This window comes from Martes martes (genome assembly GCF_963455335.1).
Source record: "Martes martes genome assembly, chromosome: 2".
Lineage (NCBI taxonomy): Eukaryota > Metazoa > Chordata > Mammalia > Carnivora > Mustelidae > Martes > Martes martes.
The window spans coordinates 5778348-5805526 of record NC_137889.1 but is presented as its reverse complement, the minus strand read 5'-3'; the positions used below and the strand labels follow the sequence as shown (position 1 = coordinate 5805526).

At 41.9% G+C, this 27179-nt stretch overlaps 1 pseudogene across 1 annotated transcript in view; it reads left to right on the top strand.

Annotated features, from left to right (window-relative positions):
- Positions 1-702: 702 nt before the first annotated feature.
- Positions 703-27179, top strand: part of LOC308339026 (tubulin beta-5 chain-like) — a 68074-nt pseudogene continuing 41597 nt past the window's right edge. The window contains exon 1 of the transcript in view: positions 703-2104. The product of the transcript in view is annotated as a tubulin beta-5 chain-like (transcript). The remainder of the gene's footprint in view (positions 2105-27179) is intronic.

Below are 27179 nucleotides of genomic sequence, written 5' to 3'. Positions count from 1 at the left end.
TTTAAGTTGATTGCAAGTTAAATTTGAATGCATTCTAAAACTCTACATTATTATCCCCCCAACATTGTTTGATTTCATATTTTACATATTTTTACTTTCTGTATCTCTTAACCACTGCAGTTTTTGTTAAATTTACTACTTTTGTCCTTTAACCTTCATACTATGTTTATAAATGATTAATTTACCATCTTTCCTGTATGTTTAACTTTACCAGTGATTTCTTCTTTCCTTTTCTTTTTTTACTTTTAAATATTTTCTTGTAACTAATTTGTACCTTTTCATTTCAGCTTAAAGAAGTCCTTCAGTATTTCTTGTACAACTAGTTGAGTGGTGATGAATTCCTTTAGCTTTTGCTTATCTGGAACAATCTGTATCTCTCCTTCGATTCTGAATAACAACCTTTTTGGGTAGAGTGTTCTTGATTGGATGGTGTTTTGTTATTTTTTTTTTCCTCTCAGTATTTTGAATATATCATGACACTCCCTTTGGGCCTGCAAAGCTTCTGCTAAAAGGTCTGCTCATACTTTCTCTCAGAACCTTCCTGTGGCTGTGTTCATACCTCGCTGCTCCAGCCAATGGGACACATCCCATCCTTCCATCCTGTGACTAGCAGTACAGAAAAAAAAATTCCATATCATTTTCTTGCCTATACACACCTTGAGGCGAGCAAAAAAATTAAAATGAATTTTAACAGTGAGGGAAATTGTGCACATCCAGGCCGGTCAGTGTGTTAACCAGATCAGTGCCAAGTTCTGGGAGGTAATAAGTAATGAACATGGCATCGACTCCACTGGAACCTACCGCAGTGACAGTGACCAGCAGCTGGATCGCATCTCCATGTACTACAATGAAGCTACAGGTGGCACATATGTTCCTCGTCCTATCTTGGTGGATCTAGAACCCGGGACCATGGACTCTGTTCGCTCAGGTCCTTTTGGGCAGATATTCAGACCAGACAACTTTGGTTTTGGTCACTCTGGGGCAGGCAACAACTGGGCCAAGGGCCACTATACAGAGGGGGCTGAGCTGGTTGACTCAGTCCTGGATGTGGTGAGGAAGGAGGCCGAGAGCTGTGACTGCCTGCAGGGCTTCCAGCTGACCCATTCACTGGGTGGGGCACAGGCTCTGGAATGGGCACCTTGCTCGTCAGCAAGATCTGAAAAGAGTATCCCGACCACATCATGAATACCTTCAGTGTGGCACCCTCACCCAAAGTGTCTGACACTGTGGTTGAGCCCTATAATGCCACCCTCTCCATCCATCAGTTGGTAGAGAACACAGATGAGACCTACTGCATTGACAGTGAGGCCCTTTATGACATCTGCTTCCGCACTCTCAAACTGACCACGCCAACCTATGGAGACCAGAACCACCTTGTCTCAGCCACCATGAGCGGTGTCACCACCTGCCTCTACTTCCCTGGTCAGCTCAATGCTGACCTCCAGAAGCTAGCTGTCAACATGGTGCCCTTCCCATGGCTCCACTTCTTCATGCCTGGCTTTGCACCTCTGACCAGCTGTGGAAGCCAGCAGTATCGGGCCCTCACTGTGCCTGAACTCACCCAGCAGGTCTCTGAAGCCAAGAACATGATGGCTGCCTGTGACCCCCACCATGACTGTTACCTCACTGTGGCTGCTGTCTTCCGTGGGCGGATGTCCATGAAGGAGGTAGATGAGCAGATGCTCAACGTGCAAAAAAGAATAATAGCTACTTCGTGGAGTGGATCCCCAACAATGTCAAGACAGCAGTCTGCCATATCTCACCTCGTGGCTTCAAGATGGCAGTCACCTTCATTGGAAATAGCACAGCCATCCAGGAGCTCTTCAAGTGCATCTCAGAGCAGTTCATGGCCATGTTCCTGCACAAGGCCTTCCTCCACTGGTATACAGGTGAGGGCGTGGATAAGATGGAATTCACTGAAGCTGGGAGCAACATGAATGACCTTGTCTCCGAGTACCAGCAGTACCAGGATGCCACCACAGAAGAGGAGGAAGATTTTGGTGAGGAGGCTGAAGAGGAGGCTTATGGCAGAGCACCATCACCTCAGGCTTCTCCATTCCCTCAGCCTTCTTCCTTAGCTGCCCCTGTCCTTTCCTTCAGAACTGTATTTTCTGCCTCTGTCTCTTTTTTTTTTTTTTCTTCTTTTTTTGGATGTGGGGGAGATCCTAGAACATAGTGCCTGGCACATAATAGGCACTCAATAAATACTTGTTGTTTGTTGAATGTCTACTCTCTTCCAGTCTGGGAAACCTAGATTTCTGCCATTCTGGGTAACCCTGTATTTCCTTTTGGTGTCCCCTTCTCCCATCTGTCCTGTTGGTATTTCCCTTTGTTTTTTAAGATAATTCTCCTAGAAGCTGGGTCTCATCAGATCCCATTTAGACCCAAGTGCTTAAAACCCAGTAGATGGCCACCATCCTAAGCCTATGTGGTAACCCGAGGGAAAGGAAACCAAGCTACCTCATAGCAGTAGAGGTACCTATAAGAAAGGGGTAGGGTTTTCTATTCTAGAGCAGTTTTGGAGAGGGATATCCTGCTCTTGAGTCCTAATTTCTAGGAATTTCCCTGCCCCTCTCGGCTTCAGGAGAGGTGTTGACAGTATTATCTCTATTTTTCATCTTCTTCCAACCTGTGTCCTGAGGTGTTTCTTTTGCAGGGGTCTGCCCTACTCTGTTAAGCAGGATCCTTCCCTTTCCTACATAACCTCCTTCATATGTTGGATTCCTTCCTTTTCCCCTGGTTGGAGAAGGGGGAGAGGGACTAGCCTCCAGAAAGACCCTTCCCATCCCCACCTTTTCTTAGCAAATAACCAGCTCTGCTGTGTATATACAGAAAGGTTTGTACTGCCACCTAAATCTTTTGAATCATTCTTCCAGAGAGGGGCCAAGGAGAACCTCCCATCTTTGGCAACATCTCATTTTTTCCTTTTGCTATTCCCTGTAGGACAGGCTTCATCTTGTCCTACACTTCAAATTTCTGTTTTGTGTTGAACTTGCTTTTTTTCATATTGAAAAGATAATATTGCCCCAAGAGCCAAAAATAAATGACAGCTGGAAAAAAAAGAAAGTCTGCTCATAGTCTTAGGGGGAATTCCCTTGTACATAACAAGTTGTTTTTCTCTTGCTACTTTTAAGATTCTTTATCTCTAGATTTCAGTACTTTAATTATAATGTGTCTTGGCATGGATCTCTTTAGGTTCATCTTTTTTGGAACTCTCTGGACTTCTTGGACCTGCATGTATATTTCCTTTCCTACATTAGGGAGGTTTTCAGGCATTACTTCTTCAAGTAAATTTTCTGCCTCTTTCACTCTTCTTCTAGGATCCCTATAATGAATGTTATTTCATTTGATGTTGTCCTATAGGACTTCTAAGCTATCTTCTTTTTTTTTTAATTCTTTAAAAAATTTTTTTCCCTGCCCTGTTTGCATGAGTTCCACTGCTGTCTTCCAGCTCTGATTTGTTCTTCTTCATGTAGTCTGCTGTTGAGCCCCTGTAGTGTATTTTTAAAATGCAGCCTGCTATTGAGCCCTATAGTGTATTTTTAAATTCGGCTATTGTATTCTTTAGTTCTGTGACTTTTGTTAAGTACTTTCTTCTATTTTCTGTCTATTTGTTGAAGTTCTCATTGCATTCATTCATTCTTCCAATTTTGGTGAGCATCTTTATGACCATGACTTTAAACTCTTTATCAGGTAGGTTACTTAACTCTACTTCATTAAGGTCTTTTTCTGAGGTTTTGTCATATCCTGTTGTTTGGAACATATCCCCTATTTCCTCATTTTGCTTGACTCTGTGTTTGTTTGTATGCATTAGGCAAAACATCTACCTCTCCCAGTCTTGAAGGAGTGTCCTCATGTATCTTGAAGAAGTGTCCATGTGTAGGAGGTTAACCTTATCATTCAACCTTACACAAATTCTTGGTTGTCTTTTGAATTTTTGTGATTATCTAAACTGCCTGATTTATTCTTTTTTTTTAAAGGTTTTATTTATTTGTTTGACAGAGAGAGAGAGATCATAAGTAAGCAGAGAGGCAGGCAGAGAGAGGGGGAGAAGCAGGCTCCCTGCTGAGCACGGAGCCTGATGCGGGGCTTGATCCCAGGACCCTGGGATCATGACCCGAGCCGAAGGCAGAGGCTTAACCCACTGAGCCACCCAGGCGCCCCTGATTTATTCTTTTTAAGTTCCAACTGTTGTATTTGCCAAGATCTGTCTGTACTCCAAGGGGAGGTATCTCAAGAGTACCCACTGTACAATCCTTTGGGGCCACATTTGTAAACCCTGCTAGCCTCTAGACTGGGCAATCCGAATGTGTGCCCTGAGTGACAGTTGGGAAAATCAGGGCTCTAGTGTATAAACTCTTTTCTGGGAGGTACCCACAAGATGTAGCAAAGCAAAGGAGGGATGCAAAGATGGCGTACCTGGCCTACATTCCCTTAGAGCACCTTCATAGCCTCTAGATGTGTGGTCATTCTGAAGCCTGCCACTCATGCTGAAGTTATAGGATAACCACCACCACCTCTTCCTCTTTCTCCTCCTCCTCCTCTCTCTCCCCCACCTCCCCATGCCCTGGGAGGTGGTAGTCTGCCAGGAACTGTCTCTTTTATTGTTTCAGTCCCGTGGGACCCTGGAGAGGAATATAGGGCCAGGGCACACCAGTGGAGCATGCCAGTGCTAGTGCTGGCAAGACAGATGGAGAGCACAGAATTGGTGTCTACCAGTACCTCCATTCCTGGAGGGAGTCCCAGTAATCCCTTCCCTCTCCGGAGGATTTTTTTTTTTTCTTTAAAGATTTCATTTATTCGACAGACAGAGATCACAAGTAGGCAGAGAGGCAGGCATAAAGAGAGAGAGGAGGAAGCAGGCTCCCCACTGAGCGGAGAGCCCGATGTGGGGCTTGATCCCAGGACCCTGGGATCATGACCTGAGCTGAAGGCAGAGGCTTTAACCCATTGAGCCACCCAGGAACCCCTCCAGAGGATGTTTTAAGATCAGCAAATGAATCTTTTTTTGCATATGGTTCATGTGATTTTCCAACTTCTTTTGTGCTGTGTCCTGGGATTAGTGAGTCTGTGTGAGCTCTTTCAGAGTGGAATCTCAGTTCCCTAGGTCCTTGGGGTCTCCTGAATGTAAGCCATGTTGGTTTTCAAAGCCAGATGTTTTGGGGGTTTGTGTCTCTGGTGCAGGTCCCTAGGGTTGGGGTACTTGATGTGAGGCACAAACCCTTCATTTCTTAGGGAGAATCTCCAGACTATGAAATTTCTCCCCAGTGAGGCTTGCCTTGCTGGGGGTGGGGTATTGGTGAGACTCTATCTCTGTATCTCCTGTCTACTGTGATGTGACCCTTTTATCAGTTGTTGTAGAGAAGCTGTTCTGCTTGTTTTCAGATCTTTTTCAGACCCATATGGAGCTGCAGAGTCGTGTCCGTGGCAAGAGGTGAGTTTAGGATCTTCCTATGCTGCATCTTGAACTGCCTCTTCCACTTCTTGATTATTTGGCTCATTTATTCTAGCTCTTGGTAAGATGGGTGGCTTCTTATCTCAGCCTTTATCAGAAACTTAGGCTGGGACATAGAATAGGTTACAGTTTTTCTCCCACTGTTTTACTGCGCAGTGGGTTCTTTGGTCTGAGATAGTACTGTTTGGGATATAATGTTAATAGAGAAAGCATCATGAGGGTCCTCAGAGTGTGGAACTTTTCAGGGCATGGTAGGCATAGAAGCCAAGTACACACTGATTCCTCAGAGCATGGTGCCTTTTTAAGGACTCGTTGTTTGTCTTTGCCGGTAGCGGATTAGAAATTCAGCAGTGTTTGTCCCTATGTTAGCTGTTATCAAAGGGAGCTTGTATCTCGGGCTCATAAATAGGTTCTTTATCTACCAGTAAAGGTGACTAAATTCATGGGCTCATTGCCTCAGCCCTATGGACACTAGGAAGAGAGATTTATACCTGTGACAGAAGTCATCCTTCCTACATGTTAAGAGCATCTTTGTAGGGAAAGCTCCATGGTGGTCATGAACACGAGTGTCAAGAATCTGCCTATTCTATGCCTGTCCTATAGGTTCAGTAATCTCTCTCCCATACTTTCAAGTGTTCAGCCTTCCTATTGTTTTTCTGTTTTGCTCCTGAACAAAACGCTGGGTAACCTCTGCCTTGGAGTATATACCTCAGCTAGTTCTGTCTCCATTTAAAGTAGATCTCCAAGTTCACCACTTCCAGCTCAATCCACTGAAAGCGTCATTTTCACTATTGCCCTTTAAGACCACTTCTGGAAGTGGCTGTAATGTGACAGTTTCTCATTTTCTGGTGGTAACCATGTGATGCACTGACCCATGTAGGAACTAGGCACACATTCTTCCTTCTTTCATCAGTTGTTCATAAAGAGCCCTTCCATTATGTGAATTGACAGGAACATGTCATTATGTCATGCATTTAATTTTCTCATACCTTCTGGATCTGCAAAGACTCTGCTCAAAAAAAGCTGTTCATCTCACAGTGGATGGTTGATGGGCCAGTAAGAACCAGTGCCTCAGTGGCATTGGTAATATCTGCCTTCTAATGGACAGCTGCAGATATGTTGTCACCTGTCTTGTAGTCTGGGCATCAGGTTCTATGTGCTAAGTCTCCTTTCAGGGATTGCCAGAGATGCCAGAAAGTATTTTTACCGCCACTGATCTACAGGGCTATAAGGCCATGGAGCTTGCACAGAGTCTGAACCTATAGAAACTCTCTCTGGCTTTGGCTGAACTTAAACATGGAGCTTTCTGAGTTCCCCCAATAAATGGGTCAGGTTGGATTTCCAAGTGTCATGCCTGCTGCCTGCAAAATCCAAAGAGGCAGTTATGTTTTTAGTATTTACCCAAATTAGTTGAAAACCTACATCCCCACAAAACCTGCACACAGGTGCTTTTAGCAGGTTTTTTTCATAATTGCCCCAAATTGGAATCAATCAAAATGTTACTCAGTTTTTCTTGAGTTGATGTAGGGATGAAAATTCATAAAAATATCTGCTTTTTTAAAATGGAAATGAACAAGACAATTATAAAATTTAGATAGAAGAAAAAATAGTCAGAGTGCCTGGGTGGCTCAGTTGTTAAGCCTCTGCCTTCAGCTCGGGTCATGATCCCAGGGTCCTAGGATCGAGCCCCACATTTGGCTCCCTGCTTGGTGGGAAGCCCGCTCTTCCCTCTCCCACTTCCACTCCCCCTGCTGGTGTTTCTGCTCTCGCTATCTCACTCTTTCTGTCAAATAAATAAATAAAATATTTTAAAAAGAAGAAAAAAAAATGGTCAAGAATATGTAGGACACTTCTGAATGTACGTTCATACAATGGAATGTTATTCAGCAATAAAACTAAATGAGTTGTCAAGCTTAGGATACTAAGATAAACAAACTCTGGTCCATCCAGAAAATGAGATACTATTCAACGCTAAAAAAAAAAAAAAAAAAAAAAAAGAGAGCTATCAAGCCATGAAAAGACACGGAGGAGAGCTTTAAATGCATATTACTAAGTGAAAGAAGCCAATATGAAAAGGCTTCATACTGTATAATTCCAACTTTGTGACAAAAGGCAAAACTCTATACACAGTAAAAAAAAAAAAAGAGGGGGTGTATGTATGGAAAGGGGGATTGGGTTGTGGATACTGGGGAGCGTATGTGCTATGGTGAGTGCTGTGAAGTGTGTAAGCCTGGCGATTCAGAGACCTGTGCCCCTGGGGCAAATAATACAATAATACATTATATGTTAATAAAAATAATTAATAATAAAAAAATCAGTAATTGCCAGGGGAGGGAAAAGGGGATGAATCGGTGCATACAGGGAATTTTTAGGGCAGTGACACTATTCTTAATGTTACTGAAATAGTAGTTACAAGTTACTGTGCACTTGTCAAAACACATAGAATGTACAATGTCAAGAGTGAACCCTAGTTTTATCTATGGACTTTAGTTATTAGTAATACATAAATATTGGTTTATCAGTTGTAACAAATGAATGACACTAATGCAAGGCATTAATAATAGAAGAAATTGTGGGGGAGATGAGATGAGAGTGAGTTCTCATCTCACAGATGAGAACTCTGTATCCTTCATGTAATTTTTTCGTAAACCTAAAACTGCTCTAAAAAATAAAGTCTATTAAAGAAAATCAAGAGAGGCCCACCAAATGCTATTCCTTTTTTTTTTTTTAAGATTTTATTTATTTATTTGACAGACAGAGATCCTAAGTAGGCAGAGAGGCAGGCAGAGAGAGAGGAGGAAGCAGGCTCCCTGCTGAGCAGAGAGCCCGATGTGGGGCTCGATCCCAGGTCCCTGGAATCATGACCTGAGCCGAAGGCAGAGGCTTAACCCACTGAGCCACCCAGGCGCCCCAAATGGTATTCCTTTTGAGTAGTAAACTTTGGGAGATGGAAGGACTTGCCCTGTATCTTAGAGAGAGTATTATGATATGTCCTATAGCACCAGACCCTTAAACCTCTATTGATAGATTAAGTCCCTGTATTTTAATGGGACCCTCTGGCACCAGGGTACTTACTACTTGTTGTTCTCCAGGTTCAGGCATAATGATTTAATCAATATTGGATCAAAGTGATGTTCAAAAGCATGCGAAAATAAATGAGGCCCCTGTGAACTATATTATAAGAGAGAGTGCGAGTTGGCATAGATGGAGTGCAAAACAGTGAATTTGCCCTCCCCATTATGTGAAGATAAACTGCTTTGTTTTCTTCCTACTGAGAAGGTTTTCACTAAATTATCAGCTGTCACATCAAGTGCCAGAGTCTGTGTCGATCTCCTGTGGTGATGATCCCAAATGTGGCGCAGTCGCTGCCATTGGGCTTTACTGGGTTACATTTATAGCTGTCAGCCCTCATCCATCATGAGCCACCTGAGTTTTGCAGGAGCCACAGAGGCACCTTGAGGAGGGTCCTAGGAGCTGGGAACCATATCCCTGCATAAGTCTTGGACGAATGGGTCTCTGGAATTGCTCGGGGGATGCTAGCATCGCTGTGTAGTGTCTGGTCCACAGTGGGGAATAGTGTCAGAGCATGGAGGATACCAAGAAGTGCACACGGGTACCCCAAGCCTCACCCACTTTCAGGAGTTTAGGTACTTACACCTCCAGGTGCCAGCTCCTGGGTGTGCTTCTGCTGACTGCCAGCATCTGAATCCCTCCCCTAGAATTTCCTACGCTGAAGGAGCTTTCCCTTCCCAGATTTAGCGCCCCACCCCACAGGTTCCCACTTCTGATTGTTTATGTAGGAAATCCCAGAAAACCTATGGAATAATGATTAGAAATATAAGCACGGTAAACATTTAAACATACAATTAGACAAGGGAATTTATAATAGCATCTGATGATATCATGTATGTAGGAATAGAACTAGACAGTAGATGTATAAAATGTCTATGTAAAAGTCCTAAAATTTTACAGAGATCTAAAGTAATACACAGGTGAATCAATTTGTAGTGATTCTTTATATATTGTGAGCCTAATTCTTTGTCCTGTGAATACATAGGACTTAATGTTGTGAAAATTAGGGACGCCTGGGTGGCTCCGGCAGTTAAGCATCTGCCTTTGGCTCAGATCATGATCCCAGGGTCCTGGGATGGAGTCTTGCATTGGGTTCCCTGCCCAATAGCGAGCCTGCTTCCCTCTGCCTGCTGCTCCCACTGCTTATGCCTGCTTGCTTTCTGACAAATAAATAAAATCTATTAAAAAATGTACAATTTTTAATTCTTCTCAGATGGATGTGCAGATGCAATGCAAGTCCAATCAAAATGTTATGGGCTCCCCCACCCCGCCCCCTCTGCCGTGGAACTCAACAAGATGATTCTACATTTATACGGAGCAAAGATATGGCAGATGTTGGTAGGGCACTTGTGAAGAAAAAGGGCAGAAAGAAGAGACTTGTCTTAATAGACTTTATTATGAATGTGTGATATTGGCTCAGGATCAGACAATTGGCCAATGAACTAGTGTTTTTGTAAAAGACCAACACATGCCATGTGTCTTATCAGTCAGGAGAGGTGGTAGGATTCCTAGAACTGGAGAATAGCTATATTTCTGACAATGACATTGAATTACCATCTCATATATTAATGAGTTAATTGCAGAAGAATTAAGGAATTAAACAAAAACCAAACTCTTTATTATGTTTTTATTTAAATTCAATTAGCCAACATCATTAGTTTCAGATGTAGAGGTCAGTGATTCATCAGTTGCGTGTAACACCCGGTGCTCATCGTATCATGTGCCCTCCTTAATGCCCATCATCACCCAGTTACCATATCTCCTCACCCTCCTCTCCTCCAGCAACCCTCAGTTTGTTTCCTATAGTTAAGAGTCTCTCATGGTGTTTCTCCATTTCTGATTACTCCCATCCTCTGTGATCTTCTGTGCTGTTTCTTATATTTCATATATGATTAAAACCATATGATAATAAAACCATATGATAATTGTCTCTCTCTGATTGGCTTATTTCACTCAGCATAATACTGTCCAGTTCCATCCATATTGATGTGAGTGGTAAGATTTCATATTTCATATTTCACATCCATCCATATTGATGTGAGTGGTAAGATTTCATCCTTTCTGATGGCTGAGTGACAGCCCATCATATATCTGGACCACATCTTCTTCATCCATTCATTTGCTGATGGACATCTTGGCTCTTTCCACAGTTTGGCTATTGTGGACATTGCTGCTATGAACATTGAGGTGCTTGTGCCCCTTCGGATCACTCCATCTGTATCTTTGGGATAAATACCCAGTAGTGCAATTGCTGGCTTGTAGGGTAGCTCTATTATTAATGTCTTGAGGAACCTCCACACTGTTTTCCACAGTGGCTGCACCAACCAACAATGTAAGAGGGTTCCCCTTTCTCTGCATCCTCACCAACATTTGTTGTTTCCTGTCTTATTCATTTTAGCCGTTCTGACCAGTGTGAGATGGGATCTCATTGTGGTTTTAATTTGCATTTCCCTGATGCCAAGTGATGTGGAGCATTTTTTCATGTGTCTGTTGGTTATTTGTATGTTTTCTTTGGAGAAATGTCTGTTCATGTCTTCTGCCCTTTTCTTGACTCGATTATTTTTTTTTTTGAGGAGGGTGGTGTTGAGTTATATAAGTTCTTTATAGATCTTGGATACAAATGAATATAATCTTAGATACAAGTAAAATTTTAAATTATAGGTGAAAGTCTTTGGATCTTGGAGTGATCAAGTTGCTTAAATAAGATACAAAGTGCTTTGATTATGAAGGAAAAAAATGGTAAATGACTATGACAATAAGCTCTCTTGTTCATCAACAGGTATTTTAAAGTAAAAAGATATAAAAAATAAAAAGATATAAATGACTATAAAACACAAGATTTTCACAAACACAATTGAAAAGACCTATCAAGAATATATGCAGAATTTTTACAAAACAATAAGAAAAATAATTTCATAAGAAAAAAAACTTGGCAAAAGATAAACAGGCATTTGATTGAACAAAACATATTTTGTCCACTAAAACATAAAATGATTTTCAATATCACTAGTGATCAGGAAAATACAATTAAAGACCTCAGCGAGTTACAATTTTATGTCCAAAAATGAAAAATTCTCAAAAATGAAAAACTCGACACTATCAAGTTTTGTAGCAGGTATGAATCCACGGAATCTTTTAGACATTACTGGTGATCATCTCAGTTGTCCTAGCTTCTTTAGAAAACACATTAGTGTTAACTCCTAAAGTTAAATATTGGCTGAACTTATGTCCCAGCAACCCCACCAAAGTGAAGCCCTTAAACATGTTCTTCAAGAGATATGAACAAGAATATTTGTAGCAACACTGTTTATAAAAGCCAACACCTGGCAACAACCCAATTGTGCATCCACAGGAAAATGAATGAATAAATTGTATGTTTTATAATGGGATATCATCAGATCGTATCTCAAACTGATTACAGTGGCAGTGAACTCCATGGATGTTTTTAGTAAAAAATTAAGTGGAAAAATGAATCCCATTACATACATATATGGTCCAAGTCCAAACCACCTACATATATGATATATATGATATGATACATATAATACACATCTGTATATCACACATATGATATATATGTGTTACATATGTATTGTACTTTTTAGGAATATGTACAGATGCAGTTAAACTCTCTGAAAAATAAAGTAACAATGAACATGGTTTCAGGACAAGGCTTAACTGGGGTGTGGGAAGGGATGGCATATCATCTTCAAGGTCATAGCCTTTATTTTGTTTTGTTTGTTTTGTTTGGTGGGCTTTGTTTTGTTTTGTTTTAGAGAGAGAGCGTGCACATGAGCAGGGGTGAGGGGCAGAAGGAGAGGGAGAGAGGGAATCCCAAGCAGGCTCCATGCCCAGTGTGGAGCCTGATGCAGGGCCCAGTCTCCCAGCCTTGAGATCATGCCCTGAGCCAAAATCAGGAGTTGAACCCTTAACCAGCTGAGCCACAGGTGCCCAAGATGGAGTATTTGTAAATACGTTTTACATTATGTGAAAAAGCAATAGTTAAATTAAAGGGTCACTTATGGACCAATGATGAAAGCGTGTCATGAATGAATAGTAGGGATAACCCTTTGCCCTGAGGTGCTAATGGGGAAAGATACAGTAACTCTCTTTGTGCATACATTGTTTCATACATGTGTGAGTCTCTCTGTTCACCACTGCGAACAGTCGAATCGTTAGTTACAGGATATTTGGATTGTAAATGTTGATAAACACTGCCCGGTACTCTAGGTTGAACTTAGTTGCCCTTCCTGGAGCAATACATGAACACACCTATTAACTCCTGTTTCTGTCAATACAGAATGCTGTCATTTACTTGAAATTTTCAATTAGACAGGTGAAGCCTATCTCATTGGAATCACTGTGATTTTATTGTTGAGAATTATTACCTTTTATTTAAGATATATTTGTATTTCTTTCTCTATAAAATGTCTTCTCAAATTTACATTTTTGTCCAATTTCTTTTGGGTTATTTCTTTCTTCTTCTTTTTTTTATTAAAGTTCTTGGCCTGGGATATCTTTTTATTTATTTATTTGACAGACGGAGATCACAAGTAGGCAGAGAGGCAGGCAGAGAGAGAGGGAGCTGCAGGCTCCCCGCCAAGCAGGGAGCCTGATGCGGGGTTCGATCCCAGGACCCTGGGATCATGACCTGAGCTGAAGGCAGAGGCTTTAACCCACTGAGCCACCCAGGCGCCCCTTTTGGGTTATTTCTTATCAATGCTTAGATCATTATAAACTAATAGAAACAACTTTATTTTCCCCCTTCGAGTACTTTTTGTCTCACTTCTCAAGTTTAAATCTCTGTGCCTCTGGCTGTTTCTTGGCGGTCGGTCGGAGACGGACCTTTTCCCACAAATGTCTCTCTTGTTGTCTTCACAACATTATTGACATTTTTTCCTGCTGATGTGACACGTCATCATTATTTACTAAAATTTTCTATGTGCATCTGATGTGGGGTTTTCCATCTTGTTTCATGGATCTGTTTATCTAATCAGCAGTGCTGCCTTGTTTCTTTTAGACACTGTTATACTGTCTGGTAAGGAATACTTTTTATTATCTGTGTTTCCTAGATTTTACAGATAATTTTTGTAATGGGCTTTATTATTATTTTCGCCTTATCTCATGTCCCCTTTCTATGGATTCCTTTTCTCTAAACATAATTCTCTAATATACTTTTAAAGTATACAGCTTACTTTTAAATTATTTTTACCCACAAATTTTCATCATAAGCCTTTATCTGTAATTATTTTCACCTATGCCAGTCTTCAATCATTAAATGATTATTTCCAAGGGTTCAAAAGGACTTTTGAGTCGATTTTTCTATCATGCTAGTAATGTGAGTACATGGAACTCATGAGTCGTTCTCTGCTTCCTTATGTAGACTTCTTCACCTGTGGATGTTAAGCTCACTGACTGGGTGGGAAGGGGCAGCGTGGAGGAAGAGGCACATGGCCTGGGGTAGGCTCTCCACTCCCCCTTCCCTGGAGGGCACATCCACTCACTCACTGGGATCACCATGAAGAACAAACATCCGTGCACCAAAGACATAGTTCAGCCGTTTATTTCTCTAAGTGAAATTCATGTTTTCTTGTCTACAATATGTGGATGATGAAATTAATGTCCTAGACAATGAAAGAGAGATCCCTGGTTTCCATCTCTGCCCCCAGTGAACTCCACCTGAGTTCCTGTCAGTTCTGGGTTTGGCCAGCTGGTGCTTCCCATGAGCTTGCAGAAGCTCGCAGAAGCTGTCCTCTTGATCCTTGCGGGCCTTATGGAACACCGTGGCTTCCTTCTTCTCCAGCTCTAGCTCCCCATATTGGGGAGCTGTTGGCTCTGTTGGCATCTGCTGGCACTGTTGACTCTTTGATACATACTTGCGCTGTTTTTCTGTCACAAGCGTAATCTGACCCCGCTCACTGCTCAGGGTACCTCGTCTGTGTCATGTCCCCACAGTCATTGCAGGAATGACGGGCTCCTCTCCACCGCAGTCCATCCCATCACTTAGCTCTCAATGCACCACTGGTGTTGCACTTTTAACCCCTTCCTGATGGTAGAGAGAAGGCAGCTGTTTGGGTTGTTTCCTAATTGCTCAGATTTTTAATTGTTTCAGATTTTTCTGCATTAGGTCTCTTGGACAGAGTGACAGTCCCATTGTCTGAACGAACCCCTGCCCTCTGGCAATGAGTGGTCTTCAGCCTCAAGCCACTTCTCTCTGCTCATGGCATGAGATCTCTGCCCACCTATCTACCAGTCATGCCAGGTCCATGTGGACCCTATGGTACAGGGTTTTATCTTGACTTTGCTACTATATATATATATATATATATATATATATATATATATTTTTTTTTTTTTTTTTTTTTTTTCCTGATTGATGGGGAGGACAAAATAAGATAGGAATGCTATGTCTTACTAGAAACAAATAGGAGTTCTAGTGAGAGTTTCAGAAAACTTCTTTGCTTAGTATGAATGATTTGAGTCTATTGCTGTTCCTAATATTAATTTCAGGCATGTTGTTTCCATGTTAGATGACGAATTCGCAAAGGAAAACAAAAGCTTACACCTTCTCCTTGCCAATGACAAAGCATTGTCAGATCATCTGCAGCTTACATCTGTATGATAATTCCAGGAGCACATTACTCATCTTTGAGATATTGAGCGTTCAAGTGACATTTTGTGAATATTTTCGAGCTGCTAAGGTTTCAAGGATGTGTGATGTTTAGAGCTACACAACGAGCCAGAGCTGAGACTAGTTAAAACACACTCCAGGTGTGACATGTTTGGGAGAGAAGCAGGATATCTGAAGTTACACCAAGTGGATGAAAACATCATGCTGTTCAGGAAATGGTCACCTTGTGTGTGCATGTGTGCATGGATGGGCATAGTACATCATTTCCATTACAGTCTTATTAAAGCAACTGTAAAATCTCAACTAACTGCACAAAGAAGAAATCTTTTTTTTTTTTTTTTTTTGGTGCATATTTTTTGGCCTGATCTTTGCCTACCGCACTGTTCTTGCCTTATGCCCATCTGTTTTGGAAGGGTTCTTGTTTTTCATAAGGATTTTCATGGCTTCTTCCAAAAATTTTCCAGTTTTTGCCGATGCTCGTGTTCAAGGGCTAAATTTTAACCTTCATCAATACTAATTAAAGGAGGTGCTTTCATCAATAGGCACTGTAAACTTTCTCACAATTATTCTCGTGGAGAGCACTTCTCCTCTCGGCACGCCGTGCATGCTGCAGCTTGGCTGGGAGTCTGCGTGTCTGCTCAGGGGTCTCTGTGTCCTTGGATGTCTACCTTTAAAAGCACTGAAAAAGTTTTCAAGTCCTTTGCTTTTCCGTTGGAGGATAATTTTAGATTGAATTAGAGCAGAAGTTGGCAGAATAATGGGCTCTACCATATGTCCATTGTAGCGCGGCTGAGCTTCTCTACCTGCGGTGGCCTGGAGTTTTGCAAGGTGGTGATTTTTGTATCCCATCATGATCTCCTCATCAGTAGAGGGTTATGCTGGGGGTCCTGCGGCCGCATGTCAGGACTAATGTATTTTGATATCACTTTACACTTTGGACTGTTTTTAAGGCTTCTTTGTACAGGCAGGGCAGACATAGTGTCCTTTCATGGCATCACTGGGGAGTCTCTAGAATCCCTCCTCCCCAAAGGCCTTTATAGAGGGGCTGTCGTTTTCTGCGATAACATTGGTCGTCGCGTAAATTAGGTTGTGTCAGTCTGCTCCTATCTGTCTGCCGTGATAAAAACACCGTAGACCAGGTGGCTTCTACAAGAGACACTTATTTCTCACAGTTCTGGAGACTAGGGAGTCCAGGACCAAGGCCTGTTACATTCTTTGTCTCGTTTCACCGAAGGCCATCTTCTCGCTGTCTTCCCATGGCAGGAGGGGTGAGGGAGCTCTGTGGGGTCCCTTCTGTGCGGGCACTAACCCCACTCTTGAAGACTGCACTCAATGGTCTGATCCTCTCCCAGAGGCCCCCACTCCTGGTAAACGCACACTGGGAGTTAGGTTTTAACATAAGAATTTAGTCTATAGCGTTAAGATTTTTTGTGAGTCATAAGATTAGAGGGTTTAATATTTTAACTACGGTTAGATTAACACCCCCTTTCAGTGTAATACTGAAATGCTTAATGGCAGATACAACTAAGAATGACAGTGTTTGAGTTCTCAAATGAGGGCAGCGCTCCAGAGTCCACGGTGCCATGTGCGCACTCCATTCAGCATTAGTCTTCACATTCGCTGGCTTGCCAGAGGAAACCCCGCTGACCTCACAGAAGGGCTGCTTTGTTTCTTGTATTTGCATAGCCTGAGGCAGACCGGTGGGTGCAGGGCTCTCCACCTCCTTAGTCAGAGCTCCTGGCTGCTTTCCTTTTATGATGCTGTCATGTAAACCAAAGTCCTCCCACATCACAGTAGACTGGGTGGGGACAGAGACCTGGGGCCATCAGGATGCGGAGCACAGCGCTTCCACCCATCTCCTGTCGGAGCAGAATCTGGTGACATGTTCACAGGAGTGGCACAGGGTGCAGGCACAGGAAATGGGGACTGGTGATTTGTGAGGTCCCTGCTGTGCTCTTGTTATGGGCTGGAAATGTTCCCCCCGAATTCCTGTGCTGAAGCCCTCACCCCCAGTAACTCAGCATGGAGATAGACCCTTCAGGAGGTACATAAGGTTGAGTGAGGTCACTACGGTGGGCCTCATCCTGTGTGGCTGCTGTCTTCCTGAGGAGATGAAAAGATTAGGACACAAAAAGCTCGGAGGAAGGACCAGGAGAGGATACGGTGGGACCACAGCTATTCGCAAGCCAAAAAGATGACCTCAGGACCAGCCATAGCTGCCGATACCGTTACTTTGGATGTCCATCCTTTACAAGTATGAGAAAGAGATTTCTGCTGTGTAAGCCCCTCAGTGTATGGTATTTTGTTTTGACAGCCTTATCAATCCAATACAATTCTGTAAGAGCAATAACTTAAAATTTATAAATTAATTTGGAAAGAATTGACAGATTTATCCTATTGATTTCGTGCCACGTAGGGATTGATTCTTCATTTATTTAAACCATCTTCTAGGACCTTGTCTATGGTTCTGTAGTTTTCTTGATACAGTCAAGCATGTATCTTAAAGTTGATTTTCTTGGCAGTATTTGTCAGTTATTTTTTTATGAACAGGATGTTTTTCAATATGTTTTCCTGATTATTATTTCTGGTATAAAGGAAACTATTGATTTTTTAAAATAATATTTTGCAACCTGTATATCCCACTGAGCTCTCTTATTAGTTCAAATACATTTCCATTTGTCTTTCTTGAATGCTGCAAGTAAATAATCTTTCTATTTGTTATGGCAGATAATCTGATATAATGCAAATGCATTCAGTACAGATTTTCTATATTTTGCTTGCTCTAAGTGCAGCTGAGTGAAAGAATGCATGATGTTTCCCTTTACACCTATCAATTTCTCCTTTTGTGAAAAAGCCAGTATTTGTGTTCTTTATCTCTACGGTGTATTCTTGGAGGATACATGTTTCCGTTCCATCTTCATGGTGGATTATACCCCCTCATAGGAAATCCCTCTTTAATTTTATTTTGACTTTAAATTCTGTCTTGTTCTTATTAATACGGTAATCCTTCTCCTCTTGAAGTTATTGTGGCTTAACGTAACTTATGGATTTTTTTTTTTAAAGATTTTTTATTCATTTATTTGACAGACAGAGATCACAAGCAGGCAGAGAGGCAGGCAGAGAGAGAGGAGAAAGCAGGCTCTCCACGGAGCAGAGAGCCCGATGCGGGGCTCGATCCCAGGACCCTGGAATCATGACCTGAGCCGAAGGCAGAGGCTTTAACCCACTGAGCCACCCAGGCGCCCCACTTATGGATGTTTTTTTTTTTTTTTAATTTTTTATTTATTTTCAGCGTAACAGTATTCATTGTTTTTTCACCACACCCAGTGCTCCATGCAATCTGTGCCCTCCCTAATACCCACCACCTGGTTCCCCCACCCTCCCACCCCGCCCCTTCAAAACCCTCAGGTTGTTTTTCAGAGTCCATAGTCTCTCATGGTTCACCTCCCCTTCCAATTTCCCTCAACTCCCTTCTCCTCTCCATCTCCCCTTGTCCTCTATATTATTTGTTATGCTCCACCAATAAGTGAAACCATATGATACTTGACTCTCTCTGTTTGACTTATTTCACTCAGCATAATCTCTTCCAGTCCTGTCCATGTTGCTACAAAAGTTGGGTATTCGTCCTTTCTGATGGAGGCATAATACTCCATAGTGTATATGGACCACATCTTCCTTATCCATTCATCCGTTGAAGGGCATCTTGGTTCTTTCCACAGTTTGGCGACCGTGGCCATTGCTGCTATAAACATTGGGGTACAGATGGCCCTTCTTTTCACTACATCTGTATCTTTGGGGTAAATACCCAGTAGTGCAATTGCAGGGTCATAGGGAAGCTCTATTTTTAATTTCCTGAGGAATCTCCACACTGTTCTCCAAAGTGGCTGCACCAGTTTGCATTCCCACCAACAGTGTAAGAGGGTTCCCCTTTCTCCACATCCTCTCCAACACACGTTGTTTCCTGTCTTGCTAATTTTGGCCATTCTAACTGGTGTAAGGTGGTATCTCAATGTGGTTTTGATTTGAATCTCCCTGATGGCTAGTGATGATGAACATTTTTTCATGTGTCTGGTAGCCATTTGTATGTCTTCCTTGGAGAAGTGTCTGTTCATATCTTCTGCCCATTTTTTAATATGATTATCTGTTTTGTGTGTGTTGAGTTTGAGGAGTTCTTTATAGATCCTGGATATCAACCTTTTATCTGTACTGTCATTTGCAAATATCTTCTCCCATTCCGTGGGTTGCCTCTTTGTTTTGATGACTGTTTCTTTTGCTGTGCAGAAGCTTTTTATCTTGATGAAGTCCCAGAAGTTCATCTTTGCCTTTGTTTCCTTCGCCTTTGGAGACATATCTTGAAAGAAGTTGCTATGGCTGATATCAAAGAGGTTACTCCCTATGTTCTCCTCGAGGATTCTGATGGATTCCTGTCTCACGTTGAGGTCTTTTATCCATTTCGAGTTTATCTTTGTGTACGGTGTAAGAGAATGGTCAAGTTTCATTCTTCTACATATAGCTGTCCAGTTTTCCCAGCACCATTTATTGAAGAGACTGTCTTTTTTCCACTGGATATTTTTTCCTGTTTTGTCAAAGATTATTTGACCATAGAGTTGAGGGTCCATATCTGGGCTCTCTACTCTGTTCCACTGGTCCATGTGTCTGTTTTTATGCCAGTACCATGCTGTCTTGGTGATCACAGCTTTGTAGTAAAGCTTGAAATCAGGTAACGTGATGCCACCAGTTTTATTTTTGTTTTTCAACATTTCCTTAGCAATTCGGGGTCTCTTCTGATTCCATACAAATTTTAGTATTATTTGCTCCAGCTCTTTGAAAAATACTGGTGGAATTTTGATTGGAATGGCATTAAAAGTATAGATTGCTCTGGGCAGTATAGACATTTTAACGATGTTTATTCTTCCCATCCAAGAGCATGGAATGGTCTTCCATCTTTTTGTGTCTTCTTCAATTTCTTTTAGGAGTGTTCTGTAGTTCCTCGAGTACAGATCTTTAACCTCTTTGGTTAGGTTTATTCTGAGGTATCTTATGGTTTTTGGTGCTATAGTAAATGGAATCGATTCTCTAATTTGCCTTTCTGTATTTTCATTGTTAGTGTATAAGAAAGCCACTGATTTCTGGACATTGACTTTGTATCCTGCTACATTACTGAATTGCTGTATGAGTTCTAGTAGTTTGGAGGTGGAGTCTTTCGGGTTTTCCATATAAAGAATCATGTCATCTGCGAAGAGAGAGAGTTTGACTTCTTCCTTGCCAATTTGGATACCTTTTATTTCTCTTTGTTGTCTGATTGCTGTTGCTAGGACTTCTAATACTATGTTGAACAAGAGTGGTGAGAGTGGGCATCCTTGTCGTGTTCCTGATCTCAATGGGAAGGCTGCAAGCTTTTTCCCATTGAGGATGATATTTGCTGTGGGTTTTTCATAAATAGATTTGATGAAGTTCAGGAATGTTCCCTCTATCCCTATACTTTGAAGTGTTTTAATCAGGAACGGATGCTGGATTTTGTCAAAAGCTTTTTCTGCATCAATGGAGAGGATCATGTGGTTCTTCTCTCTTCTCTTATTGATTTGTTCTATCACATTGATTGATTTGCGAATGTTGAACCATCCTTGTAACCCAGGGATGAATCCTACCTGGTCATGGTGGATAATCTTTTTAATGTGCTGTTGGATCCTGTTTGCTAGGATCTTGTTGAGAATCTTAGCATCCATATTCATCAGTGATATCGGTCTGAAATTCTCCTTTTTGGTAGGGTCTTTGCCTGGTTTGGGGATCAGGGTGATGCTGGCTTCATAAAAAGAGTCTGGAAGTTTTCCTTCTGCTTCAATTTTTTGAAACAGCTTCAGGAGAATAGGTATTATTTCTTCTTTGAAAGTTTGATAGAATTCCCCAGGGAATCCGTCAGGTCCTGGGCTCTTGTTTTTTGGGAGGTTTTTGATCACTGCTTCAATCTTGTTACTAGATATCAGTCTATTCAGGTTGTCAATTTCTTCCTGGTTCAATTTTGGGAGTTTATAGTTTTCCAGGAATGCATCCATTTCATCTAGGTTGCTTAGCTTATTGGCATATAACTGTTGATAATAGCTTCTGATGATTGTTTCTACTTCCTTGGTGTTAGTTGTGATCTCTCCCTTTTCATTCATAATTTTATTAATTTGGGCTTTCTCTCTTTTCTTTTGGATTAGTGTGGCCAATGGTTTATCGATCTTATTGATTCTTTCAAAAAACCAGCTTCTAGTTTCGTTGATACGTTCTACTGTATCTCTGGTTTCTACCTCGTTGATCTCTGCTCTAATCTTGATTATTTCCCTTCTTACGTGTGGAGTTGGTTTGATTTGTTGTTGATTCTCCAGTTCTTTAAGGTGTAGAGACAGCTGGTGTATTCTGGATTTTTCAATTTTTTTGAGGGAGGCTTGGATGGCTATGAATTTCCCCCTTAGGACCGCCTTTGCTGTATCCCATAGGTTTTGGAGTGAAGTGTCTTCGTTCTCATTGGTTTCCATAAATTGTTTAAGTTCTTCTTTGATCTCCTGGTTGATCCAAGCATTCTTAAGCAAGGTGGTCTTTAGCTTCCAGGTATTTGAGTTCCTTCTGAACTTTTCCTTGTGATTGAGTTCCAGTTTCAAAGCATTGTGATCTGAGAATATGCAGGGAATCATCTCAGTCTTTTGGTATTGGTTGAGCCCTGATTTGTGACCCAGTATGTGGTCTATTCTGGAGAAGGTTCCATGTGCACTTGAGAAGAATGAGTATTCTGTTGTTTTAGGGTGGAATGTTCTGTATATATCTATGAGGTCCATCTGGTCCAATGTGTCATTCAATGCTCTTATTTCTTTATTGATTTTCTGCTTCGATGATCTGTCTATTTCTGAGAGAGGCGTGTTAAGATCTCCTACTATTAATGTATTCATATCAATATGACTCTTTATCTTGATTAATAGTTTTCTTATGTAATTGGCTGCTCCCATATTGGGGGCATAGATATTTACAATTGTTAGATCATCTTGGTGGATAGTCCCTTTAAGAATGATGTAGTGTCCTTCTGTATCTCTGACTACCGTCTTTAGTTTAAAATCTAATTTATCTGATATGAGAATCGCTACCCCGGCCTTCTTTTGAGGCCCATTGGCGTGAAAGATGCTTCTCCATCCCTTCACTTTCAGTCTGGGTGTATCTTTAGGTTCAAAATGGGTCTCTTGTAGACAACATATGGATGGGTCCTGTCGTTTTATCCAATCTGCAACCCTGTGTCGTTTTATGGGTGCATTTAGGCCATTCACATTGAGAGTGATTATTGAGAGATACGTTTTTATTGACATTGTGTTATCTTTGAAGTCTTTCTTTCTGTCGATTGTCTCTATATTTCTGTTCAATGCTATTCTTAGGATTTTTCCTCTTTTATAGAACCCCCCTTAATATTTCCTGCAGTGTCGGCTTGGTGGTTGCATAGTCTTTCAAGCCTTGCCGGTCTTGGAAACTCTTTATCTCTCCATCCATTTTGAATGTCAGTCTTGCTGGATAAAGTATTCTTGGCTGCATGTTCTTCTCATTTAGTGCCCTGAATATATCTTGCCAGCCCTTTCTGGCTTGCCAGGTCTCTGTGGACAGGTCTGACGTTATTCTGATGGGCTTTCCTCTGTATGTAAGGAGGTTCTTTGTCCTAGCGGCTTTCAAGAGATTGTATCTACAATTATGATTCCTCAATTTTACTATGAGGTGCCTGGATGTTTTTTTTGAATTTATAATCTTGGGGGGGGACCTTTCTACTTCTAGTACATGAACACTTGTTCCATTCGCAAGATTGGGAAAATTTTCATGAAAAATTTGTTCCACTATATCTTCTAGACTTCTTTCTTTCTCCTCCCCTTCAGGGATTCCAATAATTCTGACGTTGGAACGTTTCATGGCATCATTTATTTCCCTGATTCTGTTTTCGTGGCTTCTAAGCTGTTTGTTCCAGGCTTCCTCCTGATCCTTTCTCTCTATTTGTTTGTCCTCCAGATCACTAATTCTATCTTCTGTCTCAGTTACCCTAGCTTTTAGAGAATTTAGATTAGATTGGAACTCATTGAGAGCGTTGTGAACCTCATCCCTGGTGGCCTTCAGCTCTGCCCTAACATTATGGACCTCCTCTCTGGTCGCTTTCAATTCTGCCCTAATCAATTCTGTTTGGTCATCCATGGCTTTCTCCAACCTAGCTATTGCCTGGATAATTGTTAGCCTGAATTCTCTTTCTGACATATTGTCTATGTTGATAGCCGTTAGCTCTGTTGCAGAAGGCCCATCCTCTGTATTTTTCTTCTGTTGGGGATTCCTCCTCCTAGTCATTTTGGTGAGAGATGACTGGACAGATGTAGCTGGATGTATTGACCGTGGTGCAGTCAAGGTGCACCCTGGAACGCTTCTGAGCACTCAGGATTCCCCACCCAAATGAGAGAAAAAAGAAAAGAAAAAGAAAAAAGAGAGAGAGAGAGAGACAGGAAAAAAAGGGAAGATAAAAGTGAAGGTTCAGCCCAAATGGGCCCCAGGGTAAGGTTTATGACGTATACAAACAAAAACAGACAAACAAAAAGACTGATAAAAGTATATGATGAGAGAAAAAATATATATATATAAGCCAAAAAAAGGAGGAGCCTCGTCAAGAAGAACCCCAAGTATAAGATTTATATACTATCCAGACCAACATAAATACACAGAGACACTGGCAGAAGAAAAAGATGGGAGCATGGTTATAGATTCTCGGTGTGGGCGAGGAAGGTTATTTTGATTCTTCCTGGATGTATCTTGATATCTTTGTTAAAGGACTCAACTTTCCTAAGAAAAAGGGGGATTAAAAATTGGTTCACCTATAGGGGTAGCATTGCTTGGAGAAAGGGGGTTACCTTGAAGTTTAACTCTATATGAATGTTAGAAAATAAAAATAAAAAAGGAATAAACTGGACTAAACTAAATTAAAAATTTTTTTAAAAATTAAGAAAATAGAAAAGCAAAAGAAAAACACATGTGTATGTATCAAAAAAATTCAGGTTAGAAGTTTATCATGGAATTTGATGTACTGGACATCTCACTGTGATGGTAAATAGGTTAAAAAATTATCTATATAAAAAAAGAAAAAAAATGAAACAGAATAGTGGGAAAGAATTAAAAATAAAAGTTGTATCTATGAAGTAGTGGTGGTTGTTCTCTTGTAGTCTTTTTTTTTTTTTTTTTCCTGATTTGTTTTCTGGGGGAGGGGGCTGCCACGTGGGTTTTCAGTCAATGATGTTCCCTGAGTTAAGTCCTCCCGACCCCCTCAAGGGGGTGGGCTCTGAGAAAAACGTTTTTTTTCAGGTTTTTATTCTCTGGAGGTTTTTATGTTTGTTCACTTCTTTTCTCTCGCCTTGACAGCTTTTGATGGTTTTTGGAGGTTTAGAGGAAAGAAAACTGCACCCCAACCTCCCTCTCAGAGAGAAGCCTCAGTCTGCTCCCCTGCAGGTGCTGCAGCCGCTGGGCCGCTGGCAGAGCAGGTTCTGAGTCGCGGTCCCTGGGGACGCAGGATCTCCTGCTTGTACGCAAAACCAAGGCAGCTGTGGCTGTCTGGGCAGCTCCAGACCGCCAGAGACGTTCCAAGCAGCCATCGCACACTGAGATTTTCCCGCTGGCTGGGGCTGAGAACTCAGGGCTTGCGCGCACCTCTCCCAGGGGATGGTTTGGGGCGCGGCGCCTCCAGCTCTATCGGCTCTATCGCCGCGTGGGTCTATCGCCGCATGGGTCCCAGAACACCAGGCTGGGCGTGCACCTCTCTCAGGGGAGGTTGAGGCACGCGCGCATCTCCAGTAAGGTGCGCGTTCTGCCGTCTGGTGTGGCTCCCAGCCCCTCACGGGAGCCGGACTCCACCCGTTCTCGGGCGCACTGGCGGCTCCGGGACAAAGACCAGGTTTCTCCGCCGCACTCTCCGGCTCAGCGCCAGGGGATGCTGCCCTGGGTCTGGGGACTTAAGCCCCTATCCCTATCCGCCCCGATTCCCACAATTTCCCCGCTCGAGTCTTTGCTCTTTTGAGTGCTTTCAACAAGACTCCAAGTTAATGCTGGTCCCCAGATGCCGGGCACTCTCGTATTGGGGTATTATTTTCCAGTCGGTCGCCTCTGGTGGCTCCCTCCCCCTTTTGTTTATCTTCCGATATCAGTCCGACGTTCCCACTCCACTTTACCTGCCCACTGGCGTCTTCTGGCCCCCGTAGAGATCCAGACGTGTATAATTCTGATCTCAGGCTGATTTCATGGGTGATCGGAGTTCTTTGGTAGGTAATCAGCTCACTTTAGGGTGCAGGTTGAAAAGGCGCCTCCTCCTACTTCCCCGCCATCTTGTCTCCCCCACTTATGGATGTTTTATGTTAGCTTTTGTAATGTGTTTTGTTTTGGTGGTGGTATTCACTTATTGTGGAAAGTAAATAATTCAATCTGAGAGTCTTCCCCTTGAAAGAGAAGTTTTCCCCGTTTTGTCCATAGTCTTAGCCTAATAGTCTTATTTTACTTCTGTCATCATTCGGCACTTTGTTATTCTCTCCTTCGTTCCTTTTATCATATCTCGTCACTATGCATTTCCTCTGTCTATAATATAAAGACTGTATATTCTGTTTGTAGTGGGCTGAGTTTTGTGTCTCTGCCCCTCCCTCAAGTTCACAGGTTGAAGCCCTAGCCCACTCCCCCCATGCCAATGTGGCTGTATTTGGAGTAAGGAAATAATTAAGGTTAAATGAGGTTATAAGGGTGGGGCTCTGATCTGAAAGGTTTCGTGTCCTTGTAAGAAGACACACTGTGGAACGCACACTTTCTCTCTGAGTTCGCACTGAGAGGCCATGTCAGGACATAGAGGGAAGGCAGCCTCTGTAAACCAAGAGGGCGTCCTCCCCAGAAACTGAGTTGGCAGAACCCTGATGTTGGATTTTCTAGTCTTCAGAGCTACGAGAAGATGAATTTCTGTTATTGAAGCCACCCTGTGTACAGTACTTTGTTCTTGTAGCCTGAGCAGATGAACCCACTATTTTTTATATGAACTTCAGTTATACTTACCAATTTCAAAAACATTTTTGAGACAGTATTTGGGAATGTCAGTGTCAGAAATAAAACAAACTCTACTGACACTCTCATTAAATACAAGGAAATATTTGTTACCCTTATTTCTCTGAAACTAGTACCAGTTTTTAGTGATTCTACCGAAATCTTAGATGAGTATTCTTATTTTGGATAAGGTATCTTACCTGTTGATGAATGATCTCCGTAAAGTCACAGGATATGACATCAGTGTACAGAAATCTGTTGAATTTCTATACACCAACAATGAAGCAGCAGAAAGAGAAATTAGGGAATCAAACCCTTAGAATTGCACCAAAATCAGTAAGATACCTAGGAATAAACCTAGCCAAAGAGGCAGAAGACTTGTACTCTGAGAACTGTAAAACACCGATGAAAGAGATGGAAGACGACACAAAAAATTGGAAAGACATTCCATGCTGCTCATGGATCTGAGGAACAAACACTGTTAAAATGTCTATAGTACCCAAAGCAATCTACTCATTTAACCCCTATCAAAATACCGATAGTATTTTTCAGAGAACTAGAACAAACATTCACGGACAGGCACATGCATACGCACACGTGCACACCAATGCACACGCACAACGGGATATTATTCAGCCGTAAAAAAGAACGAGTCTTGCTATTTGCAATGACATAGATGGAACTAAAGATTGTGATGCTGAGTGAAATAAGTCAGAGAAAGACAAACACCATATGATTTCACTCATATGTGGAATTTAAGAAAGAAAAAAAGCAAGGGAAAAAAAGAGAGACAAACCAAGAAACAGACTCTTCACTTTAGAGAACAAACTGATGGTCACCAGAGGGGAGGAGGATGGAGGGAATCACAATGAAATAGGGGGTGGGGATTGAGGAGTACCCTTGTGAGGAGCACCAGGCGACGTAGGGAAGTGCTGAATCACTTTATTGTACACCCGAAACTAATAC